The 12,426-nt window shown below is 37.8% G+C and overlaps 1 long non-coding RNA gene across 1 annotated transcript in view; it reads right to left on the minus strand.

Annotated features, from left to right (window-relative positions):
- Positions 1-5,231: 5,231 nt before the first annotated feature.
- LOC122705612 overlaps positions 5,232-12,426 on the minus strand; it is a 577,195-nt gene continuing 570,000 nt past the window's right edge. The window contains exon 4 of the long non-coding RNA XR_006344160.1: positions 5,232-5,484. This is a non-coding gene — a long non-coding RNA (uncharacterized LOC122705612). The remainder of the gene's footprint in view (positions 5,485-12,426) is intronic.

Below are 12,426 nucleotides of genomic sequence, written 5' to 3' on the forward strand. Positions count from 1 at the left end.
AATGACACAATGGACCAGCTAGACCTAATTGATATCTATAGGACATTTCACCCCAAAACAAGCAACTTCACCTTTTTCTCAAGTGCACACGGAACCTTCTCCAGAATAGATCACATCCTGGGCCATAAATCTAGTCTTGGAAAATTCAAAAAAATTGAAATCATTCCAGTCATCTTTTCTGACCACAGTGCAGTAAGATTAGATCTCAATTACAGGAAAAAAATTGTTAAAAATTCAAACACCTGGAGGCTAAATAACACGCTTCTGAATAACCAACAAATCATAGAAGAAATCAAAAAAGAAATCAAAATATGTATAGAAATGAATGAAAATGAAAACACAACAACCCAAAACCTATGGGACACTGTAAAAGCAGTGCTAAGGGGAAGGTTCATAGCATTACAGGCTTACATCAAGAAACAAGAAAAAAGCCAAATAAATAACCTAACTCTACACCTAAAGCAATTAGAGAAGGAAGAAATGAAGAACCCCAGGGTTAGCAGAAGGAAAGAAATCTTAAAAATTAAGGCAGAAATAAATGCAATAGAAACTAAAGAGACCATAGCAAAAATCAACAAAGCTAAAAGCTGGTTTTTTGAAAAAATAAACAAAATTGACAAACCATTAGCAAGACTCATTAAGAAACAAAGAGAGAAGAACCAAATTAACAAAATTAGAAATGAAAATGGAGAGATCACAACAGACAACACTGAAATACAAAGGATCATAAGAGACTACTACCAGCAGCTCTATGCCAATAAAATGGACAACTTGGATGAAATGGACAAATTCTTAGAAAAGTATAACTTTCCAAAACTGAACCAGGAAGAAATAGATCTTAACAGACTCATCACAAGCAAGGAAATCGAAACTGTAATCAAAAATCTTCCAGCAAACAAAAGCCCAGGACCAGATGGCTTCACAGCTGAATTCTACCAAAAATTTAGAGAAGAGCTAACACCTACCTTACTCAAACTCTTCCAGAAAATTGCAGATGAAGGTAAACTTCCAAACTCATTCTATGAGGCCACCATCACCCTAATTCCAAAACCTGACGAAGATGCCACAAAAAAAGAAAACTACAGGCCAATATCACTGATGAACATAGATGCAAAAATCCTTAACAAAATTCTAGCAAACAGAATCCAACAACATATTAAAAAAATCATACACCACGACCAAGTGGGCTTTATCCCAGGAATGCAAGGATTCTTCAATATCCGCAAATCAATCAATGTAATACACCACATTAACAAATTGAAAGATAAAAACCATATGATTATCTCAATAGATGCAGAGAAAGCCTTTGACAAAATTCAACACTCATTTATGATTAAAACTCTCCAAAAAGCAGGAATAGAAGGAACATACCTCAACATAAAAAAAGCTATATATGACAAACCCACAGCAAGCATCACCCTCAATGGTGAAAAATTGAAAGCATTTCCCCTGAAATCAGGAACAAGACAAGGGTGCCCACTCTCACCACTACTGTTCAACATAGTGTTGGAAGTTTTGGCCACAGCAATCAGAGCAGAAAAAGAAGTAAAAGGAATCCAGATAGGAAAAGAAGAAGTGAAACTCTCACTGTTTGCAGATGACATGATCCTCTATATAGAAAACCCTAAAGACTCTACCAGAAAATTACTAGAACTAATCAATGAATATAGTAAAGTTGCAGGATATAAAATTAACACACAGAAATCCCTTGCATTCCTATATACTAACAATGAAAAAACAGAAAGAGAAATTAAGGAAACAATACCATTCACCATTGCAACAAAAAGAATAAAATACTTAGGAGTATATCTACCTAAAGAAACAAAAGACCTATACATAGAAAACTATAAAACACTGATGAAAGAAATCAAAGAGGACACAAACAGATGGAGAAACATACCGTGTTCATGGATTGGAAGAATCAATATTGTCAAAATGGCTATTCTACCCAAAGCAATCTATAGATTCAATGCAATCCCTATCAAGCTACCAACGGTATTTTTCACAGAACTAGACCAAAGAATTTCACAATTTGTATGGAAATACAAAAAACCTCGAATAGCCAAAGTAATCTTGAAAAAGAAGAATGGAACTGGAGGAATCAACCTGCCTGACTTCAGACTCTACTACAAAGCCACAGTCATCAAGACAGTGTGGTACTGGCACAAAGACAGAAATATAGACCAATGGAACAGAATAGAAAGCCCAGAGATAAATCCACGAACCTATGGACACCTTATCTTTGACAAAGGAGGCAAGGATATACAATGGAAAAAAGACAGCCTCTTTAACAAGTGGTGCTGGGAAAACTGGTCAACCACTTGCAAAAGAATGAAACTAGAACACTTTCTAACACCATACACAAAAATAAACTCAAAATGGATTAAAGATCTAAATGTAAGACCAGAAACTATAAAACTCCTAGAGGAGAACATCGGCAAAACACTCTCCGACATAAATCACAGCAAGATCCTCTATGACCCACCTCCCAGAATATTGGAAATAAAAGCAAAACTAAACAAATGGGATCTAATGAAACTTAAAAGCTTTTGCACTACAAAAGAAACTATAAGTAAGGTGAAAAGACAGCCGTCAGATTGGGAGAAAATAATAGCAAATGAAGAAACAGACAAAGGATTAATCTCAAAAATATACAAGCAACTCCTGCAGCTCAATTCCAGAAAAATAAATGACCCAATCAAAAAATGGGCCAAAGAACTAAACAGACATTTCTCCAAAGAAGACATACAGATGGCTAACAAACACATGAAAAGGTGCTCAACATCACTCATTATTAGAGAAATGCAAATCAAAACCACAATGAGGTACCATTACACACCAGTCAGGATGGCTGCTATCCAAAAGTCTACAAGCAATAAATGTTGGATTTTTATTTATTTCTCCTTTGATCTTTCTTTTCTTTTACTAACTTTGGACTCTATTTATTCTTCTTATTCTAGTTGTATAAATTTGTTTGAGGTTTTTCTTGTTTCTTGATATTGGCCTGTATTGATACAAATTTATCTCTCATTACTGCTTTTACTGAATCCTGTAGTTTTGATTTATCTTTTATATTCTTTAGCCACAGGTATTTTCTTTGGCCCTTTGATTGTTTAATAGCATGTGTTTATTCTCCACATATTTGTGAATTTTCTAGTTTTCTTCTTGTAATTTATATCTAGCTTTGTACTATTGTGGTCAGAAAATATGCTTGATATGATTTCAATCTTGAAATAATTGCTCTGGGTAGGAGATGAATGTTATCATTCAACCCTGCTCTAGCTTTTGGTTGTCATTTTCCAAGTGGCTTTATTTGTTTTTAGTGCCCCTTGTTTTCAGTTACAGTTGTGCCAAGACCTGTCAGTCCCAAAGGGGTGGATCTCAGATAGCGTCTAGATTTAAGCTCATTGGAAGCCAGACCCTCAGGCAGCAGCTTCTAATGTATGCAAATGTATACAATCCTTTGGGGTCAGGAGCATCAGCCCAACTGGATATGACAGCCAGGTGATCTTGGGGTGTCCCCTGGGTGGCACCCTCAAAATTCATGGTGCCAGACCAGTGGACGCACTCCTTTCTAAGAGATACCAGTAACCTGGAGCAAGGAAGAAGCAAAGGACAAAGATGGTATCCACTGGCCTCCATCCCCTAAGAGCACCTCTGCAGGTCCCTAAATTGTGCCAAACCACAAGTCTGGCCTTCAGGCTACTGTTCCAGGACAAGTGAATAGCCTTCTTTCACAGAAAGAGTGGTAATGTGTTTCAGCCAGCAGTCTGACTGTTTCCTGGAGATGGCAGCTCATCAGAAACTGTCCATCTCTTACAGTGACAGGGGACCCAGAAACCCTAGCCTTACTGGCCACGAGAGCTAGTCAGTCAAGGGTCACACCCTGGGAAGCATCCATACAAACTGGCACATCAAATGTGTATAAGGTCCTTTTTTTGGAGAAACTTGCACTCTGGAGCATGGCAGAGGGAAAGCGTGAAGATATTGTCTGCCTTCCAAGGTCTCTGGAGAGGATTCAGCTGACCCTTAGATGTGTGGAGTTAGAAGGCTGCCCCTCAGGCTGCAGCTGTGAAGATAAGCTAATAGATCTCTCTCTCAGAAAAACTGGCTCCTTAGTTGTTTCTCTCTGCTGTGCCCTGGGGGTGGTAGCCTGTTAAGAACATTTTCTGTTTGTTACAGTCCTGGGGGACCCAAGAGTGTAAGTCCTGCTGACCACTAGAGCAAGGAGACCTAGAGGGATCGCCTGGGGGGCAGCCACATAAAGTGGAGCACCAAACAGCGGAGCCAGCTCTGCCCAGGAGATCATACTAGCTGGAGTGAGGCAGAGGGAGGGAGCAAAGATGGTGCCCACTGGCCTTTAGGTTTGGACAAGATCTCCACAGACCTCTAGATGTGTGCTAAGTTAGACATTTGTCCCTCAGGCCACATGTTTCACATAATCAAATAAGCTTTTTTCACAGAACTTCTGGCCGCTTAGCATTGGCAGGCCCTGGGGTAGGTAAGTCTGCCTGTGGGAACCTTATATGAACTGTCTCTCAGTTCAATACAAACTGTGGAACTCATGGGCACAAGTCTTACTGACTTTCAAAGCTATGTGTGTGGGAGGTTCATCTCTGAAATGCAGGTCTTAAAAGGTGGAGTGCCAGACGTGGGGTTTAAACCCTTTGCTCCGCAGGGAGAAGTGTGAGTTGTGCTTCCTCCCAACTGTGGCTGGCTGAGCTGAGGGTGGGGTTTATGGTGAGATTGTGTCTCAGCTTCTTCCACCCACTTCAACATGGATTGGGATTTTTCTTGTTTGACTGATGTGTAGGAGTTGCATATTGAGTTTTTTTGGGGGGATGGGGGTAGTGGATTCTTTTATGAAAAGCTGTGGATTTGGTGTGACTATGAGAGAAGATGAGTTCAGGATCTTTTTTGTACATTGCCATCTTGAACCAAAGCCTAATAATTTGATTTTGATTTTTAAAATGAGGAAAAGGTAAAATAGGCAGTATATTGGGAAAAAGTTGAAATTGACTATCAGTATGTGAAAATATGAACTAAATAAGTGCCATTTTAAATACAGTCAAACATGATTTTTAAAAACTCTCAGACTGGCAAAAATGAAACACAAATTATAATACTAAGTGATAGCAAGTGTGGAAACAAAAACTGTTAGGTCCTGTTAGTGAAAGCAGATGAGTTCTTAAATTTATTTAAGAATGGGATATAAGCTGTCAGCTTTCAGTCTGTCCTTGTTCATGTCCCAGCTCCATGCGATCATTCATCAGAAGGGGCCCGGCAACATGTATGTGGCCATCAAGCTCCATCCTCCCACATCCATGCTCACAAACCTTCTTGGTGGCATGTCAGACCTCAGCATGTCATTTGTAATCCATCCCAAGAGGAACAGATCCAGAGAAGAGACCCTTCCAGTCCCTGGAAACAGGCCCAGGTATGTTTGGACAGGAAATTTCCAGCCCCATGCTCTCAGATTGTGATCTGAAATAGAGAATATAGGTTCTTGGTGTACATGTCCACTTAGTTCTGGGATTTCCTCTCATTTTTGGCAGAGCCATGCTTAGAGCAGGACCAAAGGAACCCTGTAAAATATGGCTTAGCCCAGGAGTCCTGGTTGCGCACCTCTAAGGTGGTCTTGAGTAAAAGTATAGATTAGCATCTTTATGGAAGGTTATGGGAGGTTTTTAATGCTATCTATCAAATTGTAAAACTATCCTGATGTCCATCAATAGGAAATTAAATAGATTTTGATACATTCATACAATGGAGTTTCTGGCAGGTATGTCATATATTGAGATACTGAAATAGGACTGTTGTATACCATAAATATAGAACTAAATAAAAAAGCAAAGACCACAGTGTAGAATGGTGCATTGACACTATACCACATGTTTCTTTCCATTTTCACCACCGTGGACTATTACTCCAAGATTTCCTATGCTTTATTCTTTTCCGTTGTTATGACTCAGTCATGGGTTGCTTCTTTTTAGGACAGATGGTAGTTTACAGAAAATGAACTCAGAGGAATTGGGTTTCTGAGAGAGAATGGTTAGGGTGAAGAGAAGGTTTTTAACCTGGGCATGGAACAACGGACTGGTTCAAAATTGGAAAAGGAGTATGTCAAAGCTGTATATTGTTATCCTGTTTATTTAACTTGTGTGTAGAGTACATCATGTGACAAGCTGGGTAAAATGAATCACACACTGAAATTAAGATTGCTGGAAGAAATATCAACAACCTCAGATGTGCAGATGATGCCACTCTAATGGTAGAAAGTGAAGAGGAACTAAAGAACCTCTTTATGAGGGTGAAAGAGGAGAGTGAAAAAGCTGGCTTAAAATTCAACAGTAAAACTACTAAGGTCATGGCATCCGGTCCCATCATTTCATGGCAAATAGAAGGGGAAACAGTGGAAGCAGTGACAGATTTTATTTTCTTGGCCTCCAAAATCACTGTAGACAGTGACTGCATACATGAAATTAAAAGACACTTGCTCCTTGGAAGGAAAGCTATGACAAACCTAGACAGCATATTAAAAAGTGGAGACATCACTTTGCTGACAAAGGTCTATATAGTTAAAGCTATGATTTTTCTAGGAGTCATGTATGGATGTGACAGATCAGAAACATAACTAAGGACTGAAGACGTGCTTTTGAATTGTGGCGCTGCGGAAGATTCTTGAGAGTCCCTTGAACTCCAAGAAGATCAAACCAGTCAATCCTAAAGGAAATCAACCTTGAATGTTCATCGGAAGGACTGATGCTGAAGCTGCAATACTTTGGCCACCTGATACAAAGGAAAAGACCGTGATGCTGGGAAAGATTGAAGGCAAAAGGAGAAGGGGCTGCAGAGGATGAGATGATTAGATAGCATCACTGACTCAATGGACATGAATCTGAGCAAACTCTGGGATATAGTGAAGGACAAGGAAGCCTGGCATACTGCAGTCCATGGGGTCACAAAGAATCAGACACAACTTATAGACTTAATAACAACAAATAGGAAAAATCTATATGCCATTTAATTCAACTTCCATCCTTTAAGAATTTTAAGCAGTAACTGAAATTTCAGAACAGAAAATATGCCATCGTCAGAAAACAGGCAACAAATTTATAATCCCAGAAATACCATTTGCCCATTCAAACACATTGGCAAAGACAAGAAGTTGTGGTATGCATAACTTGAAATGGAAGGTGACTGAACTGAGAATTCCTTTTGTCTTTTTGTACTTAGATTGTGTGCAAGAAATAGTGTTTGTCAGCAGAGAATACATGGCTTATTCTTGAAGGAGGACAGTCTACAGAAATAGCAATTTATCACCTGAGTGTTGTCTTAATGGTTTTCTCTGGATGTGGTTTTGTTCTAATCAGCTTTGAAAATTCTGGAAGGAAGGACATTAACTGGTCTCCCAGGATTTGATTTTCTTCCTGTCGACATATTAGTCAGTGGCCAGCTTTGACCATTGTGGTTGATGGTATTACTAAATCCACTCACAGTGAATGACTGAGAATAAAAAATTCATTCTCTTTTATAGTCAGGCATTTGATAATAGGCATTTAAAGACATCCCTTTAATTACGGAGGTGGTGGATCAAGTCCATTTTACCCTGACCCCTGCGAGTATAACATCTGTTAAATTTATCACCTCTCCCCCAATATGACTGTGCAGTGTTGATTAGCTAAGCATGTGGCCCTTCCCACTTGGTGACTCAAGAGAGCCCATATATCACTTAGCACATCAGAAAGCATGTTCAATTGCTTTTGCCTTCATTTATTACCCCACAGGACAGAAATGACTCTTAGCTTCCCTGATTAAAATACTGTGACCGTGCTTTAAGTTTAATTGTATACATTGCTAGTTAATAGCAAACACTTCCCTTGGGCATCAACTTTTAAATCTAATTTAGACTGACTCTGTGTTATGATAGAACTTCTAGCTGGGATTAAGGGGGAGTATGGTTGCTATACCTTTGGTCTTTAGCCATATGTAATACATCTTAGAAAATCACAGAAAAAGCAAATTCAGGTAAATTTTAGAGATAAATTCCCCAATAAATAATCCTCAGAAAATATTTAAATTAAAAATAATATTGTCTTGATAAAGAACAGGCTTGTCTATCTGGAACATTAAGGCAACTTGACACTAAAAAAAAGAATCCTGGAAAATATATGTGACCATTTATAAACATGATCTTTGAAACTGGTGACTTTACCTTAGTAGATATTAAAAAAACAATAAATACATGCAAGTATAGAGGATAAGCAATCTGAAATGTTAAATGAATGTAAGTCTTTTTAATTGTTATTTTTTAAATCCTTAAGCATCCTCAAAAACTTAATAAAAGAATAATTTAAGACATTTTAATACTGAGAGTTTAAATGAAATTTTAGACATTATTTTTAAAAAAATTTATTGGAGTATAGTTGCTTTACAATGAGTTATTTATATTAAGGAAATTTTTAAAAATTTGTATATTTTAAAAAATGCCCTTGGTTATAGAGTTGTTGCAGATGAAGGAGAGTCCTCAAAATCAAATCTGTACGATAAGCTAGTGCAGATCTAGAGATTTCCAGGCATATTCCCAAGATATACATTTGTCATTAATCAATATAGTCTACTATTTATAAATAGAGGGGCTACAAAATAAACATAGGACAAATAGAATTTAAAATATAATTTAAGCAATGACATATTGGGAGTAAATAGTCTATCTTCATGTTTGCAGATAAAATGAACATAATGGTAATCTGCAGAGTAAATGAAAAATTTGTATGCCTAGAAAATATTGGTGGCGTGGTGGGAGTGTATTAACCAATGGTGTTATCTGTTTAAAATTTTGGTTTATGACACTCTCCTTTTTTCAGCTGATTATTTTAGTGAAACACAGGTGTAAGATCTCTTAAATGTATCAATTTCTCTTTAAAGAATCACTTTGATAATGTTTGCATTAGTATTGCTCTATGTTTTCATCAGTTCCAGGTCCATTGTAAAGCAAAGCCAAGTTTGATGATGATTTTGAATGCTAGCTAATATAATAATTCATCTGAAATCCTTACAGAAACACTACGTGCTGAGTACCATCCTAGACTCCGGGAATATAGTTGTGAATGAAAGCAACAGAATTCCTGACATCATGGAGTTTACGTGCTAGGGAGGAAGATAGGCCATATGCAAATGAACACATACGAAAGACTAGAAAGATGAAACAGCACAGGAGGACCTGGAATAATGGGAGATGGGTGAGAACAGTGGTGTGGACCCTCCTCTTTGAGAGGTTGGTGGTTGAGCAGAGTCTGAATGTACTGAGTTGTGTGAAAGTTGGGTGAATGTGCTGAGTTTGTGTGTGTGTTGGGGAAGGTGGAGGGAGTGAAGAAGAGACTTTGAGTCATAGTGATAAAGGGCAAAGGCCGTGAGTTGAGAATGTTCCTGGCCTATTGGAGAGGTTACAAAGAAGATAGTAAGGCTAGAACAGAACAAATGAAGAGTGGGGAGATTAAGGTCAGGGATCAGAGCATGGGGCCAGGGCATGGCCAAGTCAGAAAAAGGAAAGTCGATTTTATTCTAAATACATTTGACAGCAGGAGAATGAAGTGATTAGATTTGCATTTTAAAGACACCACGCCAGGTGCAGTGTGACAAACACAGGGTATGTGGAACAAAGATGGAAACAGCAAGACCAGTTGGGAGATGGTAGCAGTAGTCTAAAGAAGAGTAGCTGGTATTCGGACCAGTGTGGTAGCAGTGGTGAGAAGTGATTGGGTCCTTAATTATTTTTTTAATTAATTTATTTTTTATTGAAGGATAATTGCTTTACAGAATTTTGCTATTTTCTGTCAAACCTCAACATGAATCAGCCATAAGTATACATATATCCCCTCCCTTTTGAAGCTCTCCCCCATTTCTCTCTCCACCCCATCCATCTAGGTTGATAGAGAGCCCCTGTTTGAGTTTCCTGAGCCATACAGCAAATTCCCATTTGCTATCTATTTTACATATGGTCATGTAAGTTTCCATGTTACTCTTTCCATACATCTCACCCTCTCCTTCCCTCTCCCCATGTCCATAAGTCTTTTCTCTATGTCTGCTTCTCCACTGTTACCCTGTAAATGAATTCTTCAGTATCATTTTTCAAGATGGGTTCTTAATTCTATTTTGAGATGCTTTGATGGTGGGGATGATAGAATTTGCTAATAGCTATGGCAGTGGGTGAGTAGATTAGGGAAAAAGCAAGAGTTAAGAATTGTTCACTAGTTGAAAAAAAAAAATGTTCACTAGTTTAAAGCAGAACAATACAGTTGGCTTTGCTCCAGAGTTTCTGAAATGGGGATGTGTTGGGGCTCAGAGGAATGATTCAAGAGTTCTGTTTTGGACTTAAGTTTGAATTATCCATTAGACATTGAAAAAGAGATGTTGAATGTGGCTACATCTATAAATGATCACTCAAGAAGAGACCGAGGTGAAATGAACATTTCCAGTTCATCAGTGTACAGTGCTATATAAAGCCTTGGGAATGGGTGACTTCAGCAAATGTAATTTCAGAATAGCAAAGAGGATGGTGAACAGAACCACTCCAAAATTGGGAAACAGAGTAGAAATTCTCAATGGAAATTTGGGACTGGCCAGTTCAATAAGGAAAATAAAGTTTAGTACTTTTTAACTTGATATGAAATGATTACTACTGGTTGGAGTAATACTCTCTTCCTAGAGTAATCTCTTTCTGAGGCACAGAGAAAGATGTTTTGCTTACAAAAGCAGAAGATACACTTTGTGTTTGGACATTGTGTTCTGGGTTCACGGAGAGATGTGGAGAAGGGATGGTGTTTATATCTTTGCTTTGCATTGAAAATAATTATTTCTTCTGAGGGAATCATTCATTATAAAGGCATTAGCATAAATAGTAACAGCACACTTTTTGATAGACAGAAGCCCTACTTAAACTGTGGCTATTGTGTGGAAAGTAAAGTATATGGGACTGGGGTGGGGAGGGCACTAAATGTGAACTTAGGGAAGCTCATTAAGAGGCCATTATAGTGTTCCAGGTCAGAGATGATGGTGACTTAGGCGACAGTACTAGCGACATTCTAAAAGGCTTGGAACCTAGCCATACTAGTCAACCTGGAAGCAATGTGATTTATTATAGTGTCAACTGAGTTTGGTAGTTTCAGCTTCTAAAGTGGTTCTTTTATCTTAAGATTTAATAAAATATCATTATTTATGGAAAAGATTTAAAGAGCTGTTTGGAACAAATTGCTTAAATTTCAACAAAAGGTTATTTAAAAGATGCTTATCCACAGTGCAGTATAATCACCTATTTTGTAAAGTTCTGGCTCTATATCTCTTTTCTCTAGGAAAGTGGGGATGCCTTTCTTCAGGAGGGGCTCTTGAAAGATTCTATCCTTGGGCTGGTCTAGGCATCCTGTCCTTCTGTCATCTGATCCTGTTTCTTTCACTAGACTGATTCATTGACCCATGATAGTCAGTGACGCATTGGTTCATGCCTTGCTGAATTCTCTATGTCGCTGTAGATGCCAAGAGTTCTACATCTCTTACAAATTATTCAGGGCTCAGTCCTTCAAATATTCAATTGAATATCTGTTCCTAAGTCATTTCTTATTTACTATTGGGCACTTGTGAAATGTACAAAAATATTGTCTGTGCATTCCTCTTACCAAAATGTCTGCCAGAGGTGGGAGGGGTTATATGGAAGATCTCCACAAATTTAAATGAGAAAAAGTAGCTTTGTGATTGACTGACTGAACTATCTACCTGTCATTATATTTTTATTGTATATGTATATAATGTGTATAAAGGTAATATGCATAATACATATGTGTATAAATATAAATGCATAAGGGTATGTAGGTATATAATTTGTATATGATATATGTGTGTAAATATATTTGTACAAATGTAAGTGTATATAATAACTTGGCATAGGGCTTGGTAAAAAGTTAGCCAACTGAATTCATCATCCCTTTGTGAAAAAATAAATGCCTCCTCTTTTTTGGCCTGGTGGGATTTTGCAATAAATTACTCAGTAGCCTGACAGGTGAAGCTCAAACATAATGTTATGAAATAACTCTGCACCTTTCCCTTTTTATGCACATGCCTTCACCTGCGTCTTTGTTTCCATTTGATAGGCCCAAATGGACAGGAGAGCCAGTCAACAGGCAGATAACATGCAGATGAAAGTATTAGCTTCTTTTTTATTTGCTTCCTTTTAGCTAGCACTTCAGTTTTAGAGGAAATGCCAGGTGCGGCCAATGACTCATCTGGTATAAAAGATGAATGTCAGAATACAGTGCCTTGCAAATGTGGTTTCAGTTTTAGAATAAAAGCATGTGACTAAAACCTAGGACTTGGAAATAGCTTAAATATGGTAAGCATTATATCATTTGCTTAATAATATATATAACTACTGTT

This window comes from Cervus elaphus, chromosome 12 (genome assembly GCF_910594005.1).
Source record: "Cervus elaphus chromosome 12, mCerEla1.1, whole genome shotgun sequence".
Lineage (NCBI taxonomy): Eukaryota > Metazoa > Chordata > Mammalia > Artiodactyla > Cervidae > Cervus > Cervus elaphus.